The sequence below is a fragment of the Fukomys damarensis genome, unplaced genomic scaffold (assembly GCF_012274545.1).
Source record: "Fukomys damarensis isolate Sample0158 unplaced genomic scaffold, DMR_v1.0_HiC HiC_scaffold_12, whole genome shotgun sequence".
Lineage (NCBI taxonomy): Eukaryota > Metazoa > Chordata > Mammalia > Rodentia > Bathyergidae > Fukomys > Fukomys damarensis.
The window spans coordinates 49,935,152-49,956,358 of NW_022900924.1; the positions used below are offsets into that span (position 1 = coordinate 49,935,152).

At 43.4% G+C, this 21,207-nt stretch overlaps 1 protein-coding gene across 7 annotated transcripts in view; it reads right to left on the reverse strand.

The window, feature by feature from the left end:
- Lpp (LIM domain containing preferred translocation partner in lipoma) overlaps positions 1-21,207 on the reverse strand; it is a 612,241-nt gene that overhangs the window by 552,057 nt on the left and 38,977 nt on the right. For 6 of the 7 annotated variants that reach the window (XM_010624126.3, XM_010624129.2, XM_010624124.2 and 3 more), the window contains exon 2: positions 687-808. The gene's annotated coding sequence lies outside the window, so the exon portion shown is untranslated. Of the gene's footprint in view, positions 1-686; positions 809-11,973; positions 12,089-21,207 lie in introns of those variants that run through there. The other variant, XM_010624125.3, reaches the window with a different exon arrangement.

Consider the following 21,207-nt stretch of genomic DNA (forward strand, 5'->3'; position numbering starts at 1 on the left):
TTCACCACAGGCTAGAGTATCCTGATTGTTTTTACCACACACATTTTTTGGAAGTGCTTCCAGACACAAGGTAAAGCTTAGCTTACCTAGTCACCACTTTCCTTCCCAAGTGAACAGCAAGATTCACACTTCAATCACAATGGAACACTAGCAGGCCCTCACCACAGAGGCACCCACTGTCTAAGCAAATTTAGCCTTCACTACCCCTAAAGGCTCTGCTGACAACAAATGAATCACAGCAAAAGTACCCTGCACAAGGGTAAACAAGAGACATTCAATAATAATGGTAGTGCTTTCTTTCCTCCAAAATGTTCATATCATTGTTGCCTGACATTTTCATTTTGGTCTTTTAACTTCAAAAAAAGTTCCCTTCATGCCAAAGGAGAAAAAAGAAAGAATGCAATTATTGGCAACTTGAAATCATCATTCCTCCAATTTTTCCTCCATTTTCTCCGCATGCCACCTTCCAAGAGCTGAGTTCTGCCTTTTTGCTTTGCCACACAATTTATTAGCATTATTGTATCTTGCCCATTGCCAATGAAATAAAAAAAAGGGACATTTTGATCTTCTCTAGTTTTTAATCTTAAATGGAGCCATGCTTTAAATGAAAACAATGATTTTTTTAAGTTCATTGAAACATGCCAGTTAATTTTAAAAGAGAAACATCTTTTCTATGTAGGACTCACCAGGTGAGGAAAAATATCTTCCCTCTGTTGAGTGTACGGTGGAACAACAAAAACAGCACAAGACTGAGAAATAGCTAACTGGATTTCTTTCCACTTCTGTCTCTGATCTTCAAGGTGACCACCTGTGAAAACAGGAGAGGAGATCTTAACAGCTTCTGAATTTCCCAGGTGTATGAAGCCTCTAACAGGACCACAGTGGGATGACGCCAGACTTGGACCCCACAGCCTCTTACGCGCCAGGTCAGTTTCTACCACTTGCATTCCATTAATTTATCTCAGAATGATGGGGAAAGAGGACCCTTGTGACTCAGTCTTCATGCCTTAGCTCTCCTGGGGAAATAGCTTTGTTTTAATAATGGAGGTAAAAGAGATCAATTACTTACATTTTAGACAAGAAAAAACTGAAATCAATCTGAACTACATCAAATAAAAAGAGAAGAGGAAGAACAGTTTAAAGACAACTTTTTAACTATAGGGCCCAAGTGGCATTTTTGAACTTTAATTTCCTTGTCTGAAAAATGACAGCTAGCTAGTGGAAGAGAGCTGGAAAATCTCAAAGCTTCTAAGTCATCAGTGCTGTTTTCATTTTGTTAAGAACTAGGCCTCTTTTCTAAGGTTTGTGCAATGCATATTCCACAGAGAAGTATTCCAGGGACTTGTCATAAAACTTCTGCTTTGTGTATGCATGGCAAATCCACCTACCACCCCGGCAGTCATTGTTGTGATTTGAAACATTATCTAACAATTGTACTTCCTGTGTAGCATTTCATTCAATCTTCAAATCCCTGTAAAATCAAAAGTTGGAAAGCCCTTAGAAATGAGGCAAATCAACCAATCAACTCTTCCACCTGACACCAAGAGAACCTAAGAGCCAAAGTAGGGATGGGACCATTCAGGGAGCCCACTACTGGTGGCAGGAAGTCCAGGGCTTGTTCCACTGGAGCTAGTTCTTACCAACTTTGAAAGAAGACAGAGACTTAGTGGGAGGAAAGCTTGCCTTCAGTCATACAACCTGCCTTGAAGCCAAATCAGGACTTACACACCCAGGCCCTCTAAACACCTGTTCAAACCTCTCCCTTCCAATAGCAGAAAGAAACTAAGGAAAATAGAGCTGACCTGAGGTAAGCACAGCTAAGCAATGACTTCCCTGAAAGCTGGTTGTCTTTGAGAACATCAGAGCTCTCAAACTTATCTCCACAGAGGCTCAATTCCAAATCTGCTGAGGAATGGATTGTTAGAAGGTCATCACTAGAGATATGGACAGTGAACCCTCATAAAAAGCAAAAGGACAACCTCCCACACCCAAGCTCCATAAAACCAAACCAGAGCTGCTTTTTGCAGAGAGAAAGGTAAATCAGAAGTTTCTACAACAGCATCAAAGGGCAAGCGACTTCCCAGATTTCTGAACTTAACTGAAAGGCAAAATCTGTCCGCCCTTGGCCCTGAGGGAGTCTCATGCAAACACTCTCCAGCTCCCCTCTACACTCCAGTGGAAGTGGTCTCCCTATTTCCTAGCTGGCTGTCTTAATAATTTTTTTCTTCTTTTCCATAAAGAGAACAAGCAGCTTTGCTAAAGAACTGCTGTGAAATGATTGAAGTTCTCATGCAAACAAACCATTAGCAGAGTTCAAATGCAATTTAAATTACCAGTTGTTAAAGTGCTCCTCAATTTTGTGGTAAGTTTCCAAGGAGAATTACATGCTATATACTATTTAATTGGTTGTTTTCTATTTTTTAACATCCATTTATCCCCCTCCCCAACCTTATATTTCAGAAGTGTCTATAAAAGCTTCTCTTTAAAAAATTATACATTGTTGAATAGATTAAATCTAAAGATTGAAAAGTATCAGAGAAACAGCTGCAGGATTACGTAGCTCAGCAGAAATTGATGGTTCTGACACCATAAAACCTGCATAATTTTAAAAACTTAGGGAACACCTATGGTGCCCTCATTTTTTACAATGAAGACACTGAAGACATGAAAGTGAGGCATTAAGTCCTGTCCCTGGTCAGTGACAGTTTCAAAAGAAGAACCACAGCTCCCTGCTGTGGCTGCCCATAAACAGCTGAGGATTGTGGGAAATGACCAGCAAATTTTACTTTCTACCTATATTTTAAAACAAAAACTGAAACCTTTAAAGAGACCCCTGAGGAGGCAAGAGATTTACCTCAGTGGTTCCACCACCTGCCTTGCAAGCATAGGGTCCACAGTTCTATCCCTGATACCAAAAAAAAAAAAAAAAAAAAAAAAAAAAAAAAAAAAAAAAAAAAAAAAAAAAAAGACCCGACCTCTAAAAGATGACAGGCAGTGGCAAATATCTCTCCAAAAGGGAATTTAAAAAGTAAAGGCTGATGAAGGAGAAAAGTCAAAGGAGCTCAGAATGAGACATTTTAAGGAGAGATTTTTGGCAGGAAAAGTCAAGGCACTCATTTAGATTCATTGAATAAACAAGATATAAGACACCGAGACTGCAGATTCTCACTGCTTCATTTGGTTCCGAATTAGTGGCTGCCCCTGGAGTAAGAAGATAAAGAATCAAAAAAGCAATGGCAGGCCTTGTCACATCTGTAAGTGGAAGGGATTTCTAGAAGCTGACAGGAGTACAATTTGAAAGTCACGGCTTTGATATGGGACTGGAATATGACTTTAACCTTTCTAAGCAGAAGTTTTCAAGTCTGCAAAATGGGACCAACACCTCCTATCCATCAAGCTGTTAAGTCACCATTTTCTGGGACTGCACATCCAGCATGCACAGCACGGGAACTGTATACAATGTGCATTCTCTCATGTCTATCTCCTCTGTCTCGGTTTCTGTAATTTCTCAAAGCCTATGTTTCTATGGCTCTAATTCATTTCAACTAAACTTTACCAGGAGCCATTTACATTCTCTAAGCCCAGTGCTCGCTTTGGTAGCACATATACATTCTCTAAGCCTGTTAGATACTGTATGTCCTTTGAAAGTAAATTAATTTATATTAACATTCAAAACCTAAAATATTCCCCAGAAACTTACTTCTAAGTATTTTCCTTTGAATGCAAACTTTTTGAAATGTTATTTTAAAATGGTGTCTGATGGCAGCTTCTTGAAACACGTATTATACAGTTGCACATTTCGTGTCTAAAATTTTATTCGAGCTATCAACCCTGCAAAAAGTGCTTCCAATTGTACACAGAGGAAATGAGATCAGTGAGGTAGGTACCTGGCCAACATTTCAGCAATGTTGAACAATAAAGTAAGGATTTAAACCCTGCTCTTCAAAATCAAGCTCCATGACACAAGTTTTGTTAGTTGTAGTTAAAGGTATATACAACATGAGCAGGCATTCTGCTCAAGACAGAAACATGCTGAACACTCCTGCTATCTTCCATTTCAAGGAGCTTTGGGATAAAAATAATGGTTGCCTTTTTAAACTTAAAAAAAAAGGTTCATAGTACAGGCAGGTAAATCCATTCTACTTTACTGTTATATTCTTAAGTACCATAAAAAGCTCAGAGACCTGGCAGGAATCAAACTCCCACTAATATATATGTGGGAAATAGGCCTCTCTGTAAGATTAGCTGGTATCTGGCCAACTTAAAACTAGAATTCAAATGTCTGGTCTTGTGATCAAACAAATCATGGATAACCCTCGAATGGACTGCTGAAACCCCTCTGACTTAACTGTTAACTAACATGATGTCAAATTCCCTGCAGTCAGGAGAGCACAAAACAGGTGTTCACCAGCACCTCCAGTCCTTGTCGGTCTGATGTGTCCAGAGCTCTTGAAGACCTTACCATCTCCCTGAGCATACTGCAGCAAACGAGACAGGCTGAAAAGAACACATAAGCACCGGTCCATGCAACGTCATGCTGAGGATCTGGAAGTTCTCTACAGATGATGTGACTTCTAAACTAAGCCCAACACCCAAGAGAATTTCCGTGTATGAAGAAAAAAAAAATAGACCTAGGGAACACAATGTGCAAAGGCCTTCAGGAGGATGAGTTCAGGGTGTTCTCAGGGAGTGACTAATCCTAATTCGGTGAGGCCAGGGACAGAGACTGAAGGCATATGGCAGGACATGGGGCTGAAAAGGAATGCTGCAGGCAGCACATGAGGAACTTTGTGTCCCTGGCTAATGCACTTGGATTGGAGATGCATCTTGGGAAAGGACACAGAGAAAGTTGCAAGGAAGGACCATTACTTTAAGGATGGAATCAAACTGGGCATGGAGGTGCACAACTGTAATCATGGGGGTCAAGAGATGAGTTGGGAGGATCACACATTTGAGTCCAGCCTGAGCAATTTAGTGAAACTGTCTCAAAATAAAAAATAAAAAGGGCTGCAGTGAAGCTCAGTGGTAGACATTTGCTTAGCATGTGTGAGCTTCTAGGTTCAATCGCCAAGACCAGGAATGAAGAAAGGGGAAGAGGGAAGAGGGAGAAGGAGGGATGGAAGGAGGGAGGGAGGGGAGGAGAGAGGAAGGGAGGAGTCAATCCCCTTCCATTGTCAGCCTCAGAACACAGCAAAGGTAGGAGTATCTAAAGAAGAGCTTCTGAAGAAACCTCCTTCTCAGGGGAGAAGATGACTATAAGAATGGCCCTTAACCATACCTCCATTGGCCCCTTAAATCTGACATTCTTGTGGAAGACCTGGGAAAGAAACCATATCTCATGTTCCAAGCAGGAATGCCACTCTGCCTTCAGGGCACCTGCAGGACCACTTAGCTCCTTGAACCAGAAGAAGGGCTAAAGATAGGCTCTAGGCTCATTTCTATTTCTCCATAAACAGTAGCCAGGGCCCTATACAGCTTGTCCTGTGTGTCCTCCACATGAAGGGAGCCTTGGGCTAGCAATGCTTCTGCCCTTAGTCACGAGTCAGGTTGTGTAAAATCTCTTTCCTTTAAAGGAGGAACTCTGGCAGCAGTTCCCACATGTCTACAGCCCCAGGAATATGGGATATCCACCCTTTCCTTAAAGAGCTTCCCATCTAGAAGGAGAGATGAGATATAAAGCAGGAGAGGGCAAGGGCCAAGAAAGAAACACTACCATTTAACAGGTGAAGAAAATCAGGCTCAAATAAGTTAACTAACAACTAGGAAATGGCACAACCAAATTCCAAATCCAGATTCCATATTTGTAGCACCATACATTTAGACTTTGTTGCCTCAAAGCTAACTGTGGTGTGAATTAGTAGAACAGACAGATCATTTCTAGTGCAGGAGGAATGGCTGGTGTGGGGTTAGCAGATGGCAATGGGAATTACTTCCATCAGCCCTTTAGGAGGTGGCATCCTCTCAGAAGTCTATAGAGAGAGCAGGAGTTCTACAGATCAAGATGCAAGAGGTCATTTCAGGCAAAAGGAACACCATGAGCTAGGAACACCATGAGCTAGGAACACATGGAGGTGTTCCCTGGGGAGAGGCAGGGAATAGACCAGTTTAAGGATGAGTGAGCAAAAGCACAAGGAAATCACAGTGGACATGTATTGGCATCTGGCTATTAGAGGCCTTGGACACTGGGGCAGGAGTCTTTGCTTAATGCCCTTAAATGCTGGTGAAATAATGCATTTCAAATGCAGAATTTTGGCATGGTTTCGACTTTACTTGGAATTCTGTGTTCCAGTGCTAAGGCCAAGCAAATAGCCTTTCAGGAGCTGGGCCAGAATCAGGAATAATGGGTATTCATGTCCTTTCAGCTCAGAGCACAAGACACTGTTCCCTGGCTTTGACTTTAGGGATGAAGTTCTATAACAATTTCATGGATCCTGGCCTTGACAGAAATTATGAGGGCTCACTAAGTAAATTCCAACCCCAGTTTGAAGCCTAAGTACCCCCAACTGGTAAACAAAGCACAGAAAATGGCTTGGAAATCAAAGAATTAAAGGAACTCTATGTCACTCTTGAATTTTCTACTCATAACTGTAGAATCTTGAGCAAGTCACTTCCTTATAAAGAGAGCAGTTTGCTCATTTATCAAATGAAAATAATAATAAAGACCTTGGTTGTTGTGAGAAGAGCTGATGAGACTGAATACGAGAACTTGTGTTCCTTCTACTTGCAAGCCCACATGTTTAGAAGAGGAGCCCCTCCTTCCGACAGCCATCATGTTGCTAGGGGCAATGTAAAAACTGCCCAATCCTCCTGGAGAAGTGGTCTAAATCTGGAGTTGTCAACAATTTTTCCCCTGCTGAAAATTGAGCTGTATTCCCCAGGCAAGTCATTATATCTTTTGTGCCAAATTGTTTTCATCTTTTAAATGACCCAGTAATCCCACTTTGGGCAATATACATAAGGGAATAATCCAAAAGGAAAAAAGCAGGCAATTTGTTCAGAGATGTTATTCATAGCACTATTTCTAGCTCTTTCTATATCCCTCTATTACAGCACTTATCTCACTGTGCTGTAATTATCCACTCCCTTCCATACGCCTCCAAATTATCTTTTAATCAATCCCCAGCACCTAGCACAATGCCTGGCATACAGTAAGGACTCAATAAATGCTTGTTGACAGAATGGGTAATAAGAAAGTTTTTTTGAAAAACTTGAGTGAACAAAAATAAGATAGTTTTTAAGAGGTGAAGTTAAATTGATATTTTTCAGAAATCCTGGTATCTTAAGACTGCAACTATATAAAGAGAGTGTGAGGAAGCTTTGGGAATAATTATTAGATGATTTACAGTAGTCTATAATCTCTGAGGATCTCCTGGCCTTGATCAATTGCAGTATAAGATGAACATGAGACAGTCAGGGTTGTAAGATCCATGCAAAGTCACTTTGCCTCATAGCTAAAGCACAAGGCTCAGTTAAAAGTCTTTGATTCTCAATCTGGCTCAGCCATTACCTTGCTGTGGGTCACTGAGCAACTCTCTACCTTCTCTGAAATCAGTTTCTCCACTGAAAAATAGAGTGTTTCCAGGAACACCCAGTCCACTAAAAGGAATCACAGAGAAGAGGGAGCGTCCGGCAAGTTTAAGTTCAAGTGTGTATGAAGAAGGAGGGCTGACATATGCGCTCCCTGAACAGGCTGCAAGTCAGATGCCTTGGGATCTGGCTGAGCCTATGGGACAGAGTGTTGGAAGGCTCCTCACTCGGAAAAGGAGACCGAAACCTTTTCCAGAACAGGGAGTACATTTAAAAAAATAAATAAATAAGGGTTGGGGATATGTGGCTCAGTGGCAGAGCATGTGTTTAGCATGTGCTAGGCTCCAGGTCTGCACCCTCGCACCCCAAAAAAGGAAAAGTAGAGGGGGGGACCCATAAAGTCAACATCACTCAGAAAGTTCCGTGTTCTTGGTGGGAAAAAATGCTTTATAAAAATACCCTGGGAGAGCAAAGGAAGCTGCACAGTCTGCGGGGCTGATTCTGGGGCGTTCCAACAGCTCTTGGCCAGGAAGTCAGAAGCAGGAAGTTGCTGCCCTGGGTTCCCTGGCCTGAAGTTTAAGGTTAGAAACCAAAGCTCACACACTCTCGAGGGTCCCGGAATTCCAGTTGCTCATGTGTGCAACCGCCGGCTACACATTTCTCTGAAGGAAATCACACGTGATGTCCTATTCGCAATCCCTCCAAAACACGTCCAGAATCCACCCACAATTCTCCCGCCCACCTCTGCAGCCCTACTCAGAGTATCACCACCTCTCCCTGGGAGTATGAAAAAAGTCTCCTCCTACCCTTCTGGTGTGTGTGTGTGTGTGTGTGTGTGTGTGTGTGTGTGTGCCACTGAGGACTGAACCCAGAACCTTCACATTGAGCTACTTTTTTTTTTTTTTTGAGAAAATGTCTGTAAATCACTAAACTGCCTAGACTGGGCTTACGTTTATAGTCCCCTTGCCTCAGCCTCCTACAGAACTGGGATTATAGGAGTGTGTCACCAGGCCCAGTTCTCTTTGCTTCTATTCTTTTCTCAGCCTCACAATAAACATCTCCCTCACAGCAACCCAAAAAATGTTTATGACGCTTAACTGAGATGGTTTCCATCCTACCTGGGCTCTGGTCTCCAGCCCTGCTAACTCTTCCCTGCCCTTGATGGCTCCTCGCTCCTGCTTCTTCCCCTGCAGCCCACAAGCCGCCAGCACAGAGCGCGCCCTGTGTCCTTATGGCAGGAGAACATGGCCACCGTGTGGTTTAGGCACAGTCACTACCCATGGTGCTCTGCGTGACGTTCCCGCGGCTCCGGGGCCTTCGGACCTAAGCCTAAACCCCAGCCCGCAGGACCTGCTCCACAAATCCCTGTGACTCTGTGAGTCCTCCCCTGATTTCTGGTCTCATTTCTTATTGGCCTGCCGACACACCCACTAAACCCTGCGCTACGATACACCCTCAGGCAACACAGTCCCCACAGCGGCCAAGCTCTAGGGCTTCTAAAGCGCTCGGGGCGCGGGGGCCCAGGTCTGGCCACTGTGTTAGGCCTCGCTGGCCTCCAGGGTGACAGGGATGCACCTGCCCCTGAGAGTCCCAGAGACTTAGAGACTCACTCTGCAGACCGCAAGACCCCACCAACCACCACACCCTTGTCTCATCTCACCCCAGGTAAGATCTGGGAGATACAAAAAAGAGCCAATGGAAAATGCTCACTTAGGAACAGGCACATTCAGAAAAGCACACCTCCAGACCGCCACAGACCCCAATGAACAAAGCACTACAACTCAGCCATTTATTTCCATGTTTTGCCTTCTTCCAGAAAAGACTCAATTTTCCCGATCTGGTTCGTGATATTTAAGAAATGAGGGATGGAGACAGGAAAATAGAAAGGAAAGGGAAGATGAGTATGAAAACTAAAAACCATATGGAAAAAAATAAGGTAAAAGAAGAGTAATATGGATACGAAAAATAAGAGCCCCGAATCTCATACTATTTGCCAGAGGCAGGCTTCAAATCTGGCTCGGAGCTTCCCAGAGGCCAGTATAAAAACAAAGCAAAATATGTGTGTAGAACCCTCTGGAACACTCAGTTTATTGAAATGTCACAGCAATGAGTGAGGAGGTGTCACTATCCAGTTGAGCAGCACCCTGTTTTGTCACATTCTTGCTAATAAGAATCTGCTGCCTGTTAGCTCCTGATCCCATGCATTTTGAAGTCAAATTGCTTGGGTTCACATCTTAGATCACTGAGACTATCCTATACGTGACTATATGCAACATACTTAGTCCTCAGATTATTTTTCTTTTACAAAATGCAAGTAAAAGACAGTACATAAATGGATAAACATAACGTGGCCTACACATACAGTGTAAGCCTTACAAGGAAAAATTCTGACACACTCCAAAATGCTGTGTGATTCTACTTAGGTACAGTACCTAGAATAGTCACACTCATAGACAGGGTGTGCAGGCTGCCAAGGGCTGAGGGAAGGGAGAATGGAGACTTGTCAATTATGGGTACAGAGTTTCAGTTTTGCAAGATGTAAAGAGTTTTGGAAGATGATTACGCATATACTGCAAATTTACCTATTGCAACTGCTCAACTATGCATTTAAAAATTATTAAAATGTTAAATTTTATTTTATGTGTATCTCACTGAAGTTAAAAAGAAATAAAATAAATAGCACCCACTCACAGGCAGCTGTAGTGGTGACTCGATAATTTAAGGATTGTTTAGCCCATGCATTACCCAGTGAGCAGTTGACTGGGGCTGGGGAAGTTGACCCTATTAACAGTATTAGTATTCATACTGGTATTGCCAACCCTAACCTGCTAGTGCCTTTATCTCTCAGCATAACAGGAAAACACCCCAAGTCTCCATTTTTCAAGGCAGTCTCTTCCCACCTCACTGCAATTCCTGTCCCACTATAGGGGCCCAGAGGTAGAGACAGGCTGTGTGCCTGGGAGTCCAGGCAAGTTCCTTCCTCCCAATCGCTTAGGAGCTGCTTGCCCTCCTTTCACCATGGGCAGAACAAATGTAAGTCCCTGAACAACTCCTTTGCTCTGTGACCTCTGCCACCTAATGTCACTGCCAGCAAACTGCGTTCCAAGACAGTTCTACTCCTTCCCTGAGGTAGGGAAGGGAAGCCCCAAGCTGATCGTAAACTGATCTTACCACAACATCTGATGATGGCTTTGCAAAATCTAGGGGGTCACGGAGGATGGTGCCTTCAGTTACCTCAAAGCTGGCTAAAACTGTGTATATGTGTGCATGTATGTGTATGTGTATATCTCTGGTGTCTAGTCAGAATTAGGGCTCACTTTGAATAAGAATAATATTCCTGAATTCTCACAGCTTCACAAATAGCCATAGAGACACAGAGAGAAAGCCCTGTTCAATTCTTTCAAGGCCAGTGCATAATAGTCCCCTTCACAGATGAATCAGAAATAAAAGTCTACACTACTGAGATCTGCCTTTTGGACAAGCTGTCCTCCCCTTTCAGGAAAGAAAAATATATAAGCAGCAAAGGAAATCAGAAGGTCACATGTATACAACATTCATAAGACCAAAAGGCAAAAAAAAAAAAAACAAGTAGAAATCACGGAAGGGAAAAAAAAGGTGAAATAAAAAAAAAAAAGAAATAAAGAAAGAAAGACCAACAACAAATTCAAGCATCTGAGCCCAGAACAGACACTGAAAAGATTTTGAACTGGGAGCCGTAGGATCTAGACGCCATTTCTCCACAACTAGATCAATAAGTGGGGGCGACTCCAGCACGTCCTGGTCTCCCTCTCTATAAAATGGACATATGCCTTTGCCTTGCCTGCACAGCAGCATTAGTCTGGCGGAAGGAGAATGAACTGCCAGAGTTCTAAGTTCTAATCCTACCTAATTAGCCATGCATCTTCAGGGCAAGTGAACCCTGCTCACTGGGACCCCTGCCCCTCACAGTGCTGTAATGAGAGATGAGACTGAATCATCTCTGAGTCTTTCCAGCTCCGACAACTCCTCACAAATACACAATGTCTTGCATGCAAGGGGAGGCTGCCACACAAAGGCCATATGCCGACATGTGACATTCCCTTAATTCCAACCCTAACTTTTGCTTTTCAAGGTAAAACCACCCCTCCCCAAGTGTCTACGATAATCTCTTTTGGCTTTTGGCTTTAGCCTTGGCCATCAGGAAGAGGATACTGCCAAATTATTCTACTCAAGTTAGGCCTCAGGTGGCAGAAAACATCTCTCATGTTTTTTATATACAAATAGAACTTCCCCTCAGGCAGATCCCATTTCTGAGGCTCACTCTGAGAAGTATCCCCTGGGAAAGCGGCTCTCCATCCCCAAATTGAAGCAGCTAGGATTCCCAGCAATATCTCCCGTCAACATGCAAGCCAGCCCCAGGTCTGCAGCCAGAAATGCCGTTTGGTCAAGCAATAATGATGTACTTACGCGAGGTCAGGCCCACAGGCAGCTGGCCCTGAGCTCTCCCTCACTCCCTCTCACAGGCCCTCAGTCCCTGTGCAGGACACGGCAAGGCAGTGGCCCTGAAGCCCAAGAGGAACAGAACTGAGACATTCTCTCCCGGGCCTCCAGAACAAGGGTGAGAGGAATGGAGGGGGAAGGGCAGGGACAGCAGCGGTGGGGGGGGGGGGCTTTGTTTCTGGAAACAAGAATTCAAATCCTGCTTCTCCTAAACCCTGAGTCACCTCGTTCTCTTCCAATAGATCAGTGTGGTGGGTAAACATTGCCAAATATGGAGAAGCAGGCTAGAGGATGTCAGAAAAATCACCCTTCTCTCCTCTGGCACTTGAAGAACATGCCTGACTTAAGACAGAATTCCTTACTCGGAGTAAATTATTAGCCCACAGAAGTGACGTCTCAGCCAATCCATACTGCTCTACAATAGGAAAAAGCCATCCCCTCCCCACAGAAGTCATTGGTTTGAAGCCTTTATTTTTAGGTTCACCTGTGGAAGGACAACCCAAAATACACTAGTAGAAGTATGATGATCAGTTTGAATCTCTTGGGCTGGGGGTCACCAGGCTTGAAAATGCAGAACAAAAGCAGACTGTCAGCAGAGCACTGTTGTGGTGGTGGTGGTGGTGGTGGTGGTGATGGTTGTTGGGGATAGGTGAGGGGGTGACTGGTTTAATTTGTAAAATTAATTCTGTCCCTGAGGTCCTGTGAATGCTAGATAGCAAAGTTGAATCAGGAAGCAGAGCAGGAGAAAATGGGATCTAAAAATGACTCCAAAGTGGATCAGAGGAGACCTTGGGGGAAGTGGGGGTATGAAGACACAGGTCCACGCAGAGAAAGGAATCCAAGGGCCATGTCATGGCTTGCTGCTGATTCGGGCTGCTGGTCCGATGTCTTAGTGGGGTCTTTTTCTACTGTCCATTGTAAAGGCTTTGGGGGTGTCAGATGAGCCCTGCATTAGAGCCATATCCCCATTTCCTAGCTCTTGGGCTTAAACCTTGCAGTTGCTGGTCTCATCCCAGGGGGCCTTCAAGCCACAAACAGCTCTGTACAGGAAGTGAGAGGACTCAAGACCTAAACCCAAATCACCCGTTAAGATGTTGTACAAGTCTGCTCTCCTCCTGCAGTTTACATTTTCTCATGTAGAAATTGTGTGGATATCCCAAAGTTATCCAACTATGTACTCTAAAAGCAGTTCCTGCTTGTTCTACATAGTATGTAGTCACTGGAACACTTACATTGATGACTTGTTTTATACTTTAACAAGCATACCACAAACAAACAATACTTTAACAAGCATACCACAAACAAACATTTCCTATTTATTGCATATTTAATAAATGAACGCAAATATAAGTGACCATTCTATAGGTAAGGAAACAGGGCCAAAGAACCTTCTACCACAAGCCAGAACCAGAACTCAGAGAGAAGTTCTCGACACTGCAGCCTTATCAGAGAGTCTGGGAAGGAGGCAGAAGAGAGAAAGGGATGTTCCTCATTCTTCAAGAACACAGAGTTTCTTCCAGTATCCCAGTAGGGGAACCTCAGCAGAGGAAAGAGATATTTCTTGGAAAATAGCTGCCTAGGGGTGATGATGGCCTGGGAGCTCTCAAAATCAAGGTCCATGGGCTGAGCCTCTGGCATAGATATGAAAACCAAAATGAAACCATCTACATTTTCTCCATTGCTCAAATATTTGGAGGTCAGCTTCCTTGTCCTCATTATCTATCTGTGTGCCCCTCTTCCTCTCAGCCACTGGGAATCCGATCCAGGTTCAATGCTTAATTGTGTGTGAGTTCCCCACCCCATGATATCCCCAAAATCTCCCATAAGGCAGAGATCATCATCTCCTGCAGCTGCTAACTCCAGTTTTCCACCAGAAAGTTCTTCCTTATATGGAACCAAAATCTGGCTCCCTGGCCTTCAACCTCCCGCTCCTCAGGCTGCTTCTTAGGACCATATGTCAATGAATGCCTGTCTCATTGGTTTGGAATTCCTGTAGGTGACTATGTATACAGAAACAAAGCTATCCAAGATTCTCAGCCCTCAGTCATGCCCACTGTTCTCCTGAACACATCAGACTGCTGACTCCTCCTGCATTTGCTGCCAACTTGAAATCCATTCCTTTTGGGTTTTTCCAGTGTGCTACCGCTAAGCAACCTATTCAGCATCTCTACCGGTGGCCATGTGGTCTCACAAAATGTACCCTATAAAATCCAGGCAGATGAATTTCTTCAGCGAGAAACAAAAGAAGAGAGACCTTCACAACAAGCTCTTCATCTACTTCTGCTGCACTGCGCTGCCCCTGCCACACTCCACCCTTAATGAAGCTCAGAGTACCCATTCCCAGCACCCCATGCCTGCACTGCAGCCTTACCAGACCTAAAACCACCTCCAGGATACAAAGCTGCTCCAGAGGAAACAGAGAGGAGAGAGAGAGAGAGAAAGAGAAAGACCGAGACAGAGAGAGACAGAGACAGAGAGCATTCTGTAGGAAAAGAGGGTCTTGCAACCCATTTCTGAGGATAAGGAAAGCAGGGCTGTGGGTCAACTTGCTAATTACAGGGTTGGAAGCCTGTGATTGCTGAGAACTGAATCTTTTCGGTTTTTCTTGTTTTGTTTGTTTAGGAAGGAAAGATGTTCTTTTCTTCCAAACTTCTAATGCACTACCTGAATTCAAGATTCATGTAGTAAAAATCATGCCCACATTAGAAGTGTATTTTATCATATATTAAATGCTTTTCCAGACAGTCTCGTTTAATACTTCCTAACAACTATTTCTGGGGATACCCCGAAGTTATCCAACTATGTACTCTGAAAGCAGTTCCTGCTTATTCTACATAGTATAAATTCAGCTGCACACTTACACTGATGACTTGTTTTATACTTTAACAAGCACACCACAAATACTTCCTATTTATTGCACGTTTAATAAATGAACACAAATAGAAATAACCAAATAGGTAAGGAAACGGGGTCAAAGAACTGGAGACGGTATTGTACCCCATTTACTACTGGGAAAACCGAGGTTCAGAAAATGTTCATAAATTCCCAAGGTCAAACCAAAAGTAAGAAGCAAAAACTGTTCCAGTTCCAAAGCTGCCCCCTACTAGCTGCTTGACCTCTAACTGTTTAATTTTTCTAAATCTCAGTTTCTGCACCTGAAAATTAGAGATTAAAACAGCGCCTCTGCCTCCCTCTCAGAGCAGTTCTAAGAATCAAATGAGATAATGGGAATGAAAGCCCAATGGAAAAGAGGAAGGCATTATAAAGTGTAAGGGATTATTGTGTGATTACTTGTAAATGACTGTGCATTCCATTGCAAACACAAAGAGCAGTGAGGTCATTCCTAAGACAAAGAAACATGAAGGGGCTGGGAATTAAAGGAGAAGGAAACACTGTTCTACAGGGCTAGGTCTATGCTGCTCACTCTTGCAGTTCAAAGCTCAGCAGCAGCTGTCCGATTTTCAAGCTCCAAGTCACATGTCTACAGGATGACAGCTCAAGACAAAAATCTCCCTTTCAGCTAAAAGCAAATGCTAGGCCAAAAGGAGGTAATAGAGATGGACGTTTCAAGGGCCCCCTGAGATTCACAGTTCCGGAAACGTGGCCTTCAGTGTTTCCCTTGGAGAAGTTGTTAGAAACACAGGCTCCACTCTCTCTGAAATAAGCCCACAGGGAAATAAATGTACAGTAAGGAGCTATTTACCGGAGAGCACTGAGGAAGCACCCAAGCATGAATTAATCAAGGGCAGGAGATATTTCAGTTGCAGATACCAAAATGATAGTAAATCTCCAACCCATGAAACCTCCCGGCCCAGCTCACAGAGGCTCAACTTGGAAATCTGACAACCCAGGCGGCAGGCAGCGGCTGAGCCGCAGATGAGGCTCATTTACATCCAAGCTCTTGCTACAGATCACCCTGGAGAACGGAGGGGTCCCCAGCACCCCTGAGAGAACAGACACAGGTATGGCCTTTCTCAGGCCTCTCCCAAACCACTAATTGTCAGGATTCTCCTCCATCCCTGCACAGCATCAGGTCATCACTCTCTTTTATGGAGGGGCCAATTCTTCCCCAGAAATCCATTCCCACCACTGATGATGATTCCCACACATGGATGATGATTGTTTTCTCCTTTGCATTTCATCATTTGCTTCCTGGTGTCAAACATTTGAGAAAAGCATTAAATTAGTTCATTACACAGGTGTGTGAGCACCTACTATCTGCACATTCTGGAGTCCCCAGGGATGCCACAGCAAAGGCTGTAAGATGCAGACAACTTCCGGGAGCTCACAAGCCTGCTGCAAGAGAGAGGCTGATGGTTACAGTGGACAGGATGTGCCCAACACCATGAGTTCCTTGATTTCCTCCCAAAGTCCGGGTTTGACTTTGGGGCTGGGTATGAAAAGAGCATGAGGCAGGGGACAGAGGTGAAGGCCAAAAGGAATTCTAGGCAGAGGGAAAGATGTGAACCTAGGCAAGGAGAACATATTTCCAGGAAAGAGTAAACAACCAGCCCCAAAAGGCCCTTAGCAAGAGAGGTGCACAGATGAGTAAAGATAAACAGAGGCAACTCAAAAAGGGAAGCTGATACAACATGTTGCAGCCAAAGGTGATTATATTTTATTTCTAAAAGCAGAAAAGCAGGGTGGTTTGTTTATTTGTTTGTTTTCTGAGAAGCAAAGTTTTGATCACACCATCGGTAAGTTTTAAAAACATAAGCTCTTTGGTTCCTCACTGCCAAATAACAGTAATCACTGATATTTAATGAGTGTTTACTCTGTGCTAGGTATTATACTAAGAAGGTTATAGATAGTATCTCATATAATCCCGGCAATAACTACATGACAGGAAATGATTGCTTAAAGGAAAAGTAGATGTGCAGATTCAGGGATAGTAATGCATGAGGACAAGATTAACTCATTCATAGTGAATACTCAACCCCTCGCAAGCCAAAACTGTACTACCCTATTTCTGTCTTCTTTCCCGTTGTCCGGATTCTGCCTATTTTGTTTGTACAAGACGAAATCCTCTTCATGCAACAAGCAGGCACATTAGTCATATCTAACAAACATAAATAGTTCACAAAATTTCTACTTCATTTGTCTTGCCACCAGGCTCCTGGTTATCAGAAACCAGAACTTTGTTTCAGCATCAGGTACACAGTGGACACTCAATAATTGCATGCATTTAGACAGATAATGTCTTTGAAAGTTGAGCCGGGAAGTAGCACCATACAATCATTATAACTCTTTTCTGTACAAATACTAAACCAATCCCCGATGATTTCCAGGATCTGAGGAAGACACAAGTCAGGATGATACAGATCAGGTCTGGGACAGGCTGAAGGGTCTGCAGTTACTCAGACCTGCAGGGCCCTGAGTCTCCTGCTGGTTCTCCAAAAGCCTCAGATTGGAATTCGAGTTCAAGGAGTGAAGGAAGTTTCAGGCTGGGAGTGTCAGTCCTGCAATGCCTCCCAGCTTGTGGCTTCTGCCAAACTACTTTGTGTTGAAATCTTAATATGGAGATATTGGACTGGCACAGTAGTTCTCAAACTTTTTTTTTCCTAGAATCAGAAAATTTCCCTTTAAGTAAATGCTTTGAGATGCCTGGCTTACAAAGTAGGTGAAAACAGCTGCTCAGCTGCTGCAGTGCTTGCTCCAATGCCCCCTCTTCGCACCTCTTTTGTCACCTCAACCCCAAGGCCGCTGCTGAGTCTCCCGGGCTCAGGGTAACACAGCTTGAAAACCACCAGTCTTCAGACTCTTTAGAAGTCCCTTCCAGCTTTGCTGCAGCTACTCTAAAGACACCTCCTTTGTACCAAGCAGCTCTAGGTTTTCACCAGTGAGACAGGTAATATAAGCTATAGATGTAGTGTAGCAGAAGAGGAGGTCAAAAATAAGAAAATCTGCGTTACAATCTATGTAGGACCTGTGTTCTCTCAGCTAAGTTGTTTAATCTCTCTAAACCTGTTTTCTCATCTGTAAAATGCAAACTATTATTCAATTAAAAAGTTTTATAGAAAAGAACTACTCTAATTAGTAGAATTCTACCATAGATGCTGTATTATGTTCTCTCCATTCACATATCTATCTATGTCCACAAATGTAGTGTGTCCAAGGAAAAGGAGATGCTAATAATTAGCAAAGGCCCATTTCTTTCTTTCCTTGTTTATGCACAAGTTCAACCAGAAGAAACACTAGAACAGCAATACAGAATTACTGTAACATATTTTGTGTCCCACATTCTATACAGCTCATCTCTGAAAATCTTAAAAGTTTGTCCCTGGAATCTTTTGAAATGGTGGCCATCTTCGTATTCAGAAGGCATCGCCAAGATGGCCGAGTGAAGAGAAAGACAGTCTGGAGAATCCAGTATTGCAGGTCCTCGGCACAGATGCAAATGTTGGTTTGGGCATCCTCACACTCAGGTGAGTGGCCAAAAAAGTCCTATCTATTCTCTAAGCTTGATTTCCCTGTCTGTGAAATCTGGTGAAAACAATCCCACCTTGTTCCACCCCATCACGATGTTGTGCATAGCAAAGAGCTGGGACGGCACAAAAATCTCTTCAATGTGCAAGGCACTCACGAACCCCTTGGCAGTGGTTCTATGAAAGGGTGTAGTCAGTGGTAGCGTCACTGACCTACCTATCCTTTAACTAAAGATGCTTCCACCATTTACCAGTCCATAAAGATCCACATCATGATAAGAAGTAATACTTCTGAATTTCTTTGTGACTGACAGAGTTTTTCATCTGACTCACCTTTTCAAGTGTTTAGTATCAGACACAACTAGGACACCCATTTTACAATTGTATAGTAAGGGGTAGAGCCAGAAGCCACACTCCAGCCTTTGGCCCCAGAGCTTCTGCGTACCTCACACTCTCTCCCCCACGCAGGGTGCAATTCAAGTCCTGGTATAAAGGTGCAGTCACCCTGGGCAAATCACTTCCCTTCTTGGAAGCACAGTTTCTTCAGCCATAAAATACAAGTTTTCAAGTCACCCTGCACAATGACACACCCTCGTTTCTTTTCCTGGAAGACTTTAGAAATGAAATCATCAAGAACTGCTAAGGTGATGTCTCACGTGTTGTGTATTTCAAAGGAAGAGAGACTGACCCAATGTCAGAAGGCCACCACAGCCCTTCAGGACAGCACAGAAAACACTGTGTGGCAGCCATCACCACCCACATGCTCCCCAAGAACAACTGCAGCCATGGTCACAGCGCATAAGCCTGTCAGCAAATTTCTGGTTTGACTGGCAATTAATACTAAGCTCAAGATGCATGAGCATTAACATGAAGGACACAGTATGCACCCTGCATGCTTCATAGTGTATGAGCTCCACGAGGGAAGCCCACAAAAGGATCCCTCTCTCCTTCACAATTCTTAGGACGTCCACTTCTCTCTTTGGCATAGGCACCTATTGCTACCAGTGTGAGCCTTGGAAGGTGGAAGTGAAATGAAAGCCTCCCAAAGCTATCTGTACTAGCAAACTACACTGTGGAGTGGTAGGAGTCTAAAAGCCACCCCGTTCGGCAATCCAGGGCGCAGCTGCCAACTTTGAGGGTGGTGAGACATGGTGCAGAGGCCTCCCCAGTGGCTTCCTAATGTCACTTTATCTCGGGAGTCCTTGGAGGGGAGGGAAGAATTCTTAAACCCAACAGCTCCAGACATAACCTTCTGACTTCCACTATTCCAGTTTTTCAAGGACTTTGTTAGTATCTCTTTGCTTACATGAATCCCTTTCCACCTGAATTACACAGAATGCTTTTCCTGGACTACTGCTTGAAAGCTACAAGAAGGAAAAAATTAGATCAATGAACTAATCATTCAGCCTTATTGCTTTTATTTCAAACTGTTTATTTTTTTATTTTTCTCATAAGAAACCCAGCCTATGAAATAAACCTTCCTGGTTCCTGGGAAAATGTACATATGTAACATATGCAAATTAGGGGTGAGTTATTGTCATAATGAATTAAGCATTTTCTATCTGCGCATATTTGTAGTACATGATGTTTACATCCTGGTGGGGAACTGGTACATGTGGAAAATATATCATAATTCCCTTCTTAATCCCCTGTCCCATCCCTCTCTCTACTCTCCGTCCATCTCTTGACCTCCTTCCTTTTTCTGTACATGTTTGCTCTACATAATGTTTACCCTCCTCGAGGGGAGTTGGCATGTGCACACAACACATCTTCATTCCTTTTGTGCTCCTATTTTCCTCCTCTCCCTCCCTTCTCCCTCCATTTCTGGACCCCCCTCTGCCTTCGAAAAAGATCTATCTCCCTACTTCCTACTATAGCTTCCTATTTTCTATCTTTTCTTTCCCCCTTTATTTATACTAAAGGTTTTTCACATAAGAGAAGCCATGCGATATTTAAGCTTGTTTGTCTGACGTATTTCACTTAACATTATGGTCTCAAGGTGTAACCACTGTCTTATAAATGACTCAGGTTTATCTTTATACCAGAGTAGTATTCCACTGTGTACAAATAACCCATCTTCTGTCCATGTGCTGATAAACACATAGGCCATTTCTGAGCTGTTATCAGTTGTGCTGCTATAAACATAGGTATTGCATGTATCACTGTAATACCATGTAATTAACTCTTTCAGGAAGATACCTAGAAGAAAAGTCTTATTTTTTTATATGCCCAAACTCCATCTCTTCTTATTCTTGTTTTTATGAAGGAATGAAAAACATTTCACTTTACTATAATGAGTCAAACAGACCTAGAAATGTCAGTGATATAAACAACAATGAGCTAGTGAGAAATACAAAAACTAGTTTAAGGTCAGTGTATGCCCTAATTCATATCAAATGACGCACACTTACTGCACAATTTCTGTTTCCTAAGCGTGCCTGGCTCAGCCTGTTTTTTTTCAGGTCTGCCCCTCAGCCATGCTAGCAGCATATGGGCCCATGTAGCTCTGTGTACCCTAAGGCATAGGACTCCAGGAATATCTTTCCCTCCCTTTCCCCTCTCATTAGCTGAAAGGAGCCTTTGCCACACTGCAGTTTCACCAATTACCCCAGCAATATGTCCAGCTCTAGAACTTGGCCACTAACTACATCAGATGGAAAAGCTACTTTCCCTCCCCTGGAACCTGAGTGAGTTTGAAACTATACCAACCAGTGGAGTACAATGAAGTGATACAGCTCTCTCTCTCTCTCTCTCTCTCTCTCTCTCTCTCTCTCTC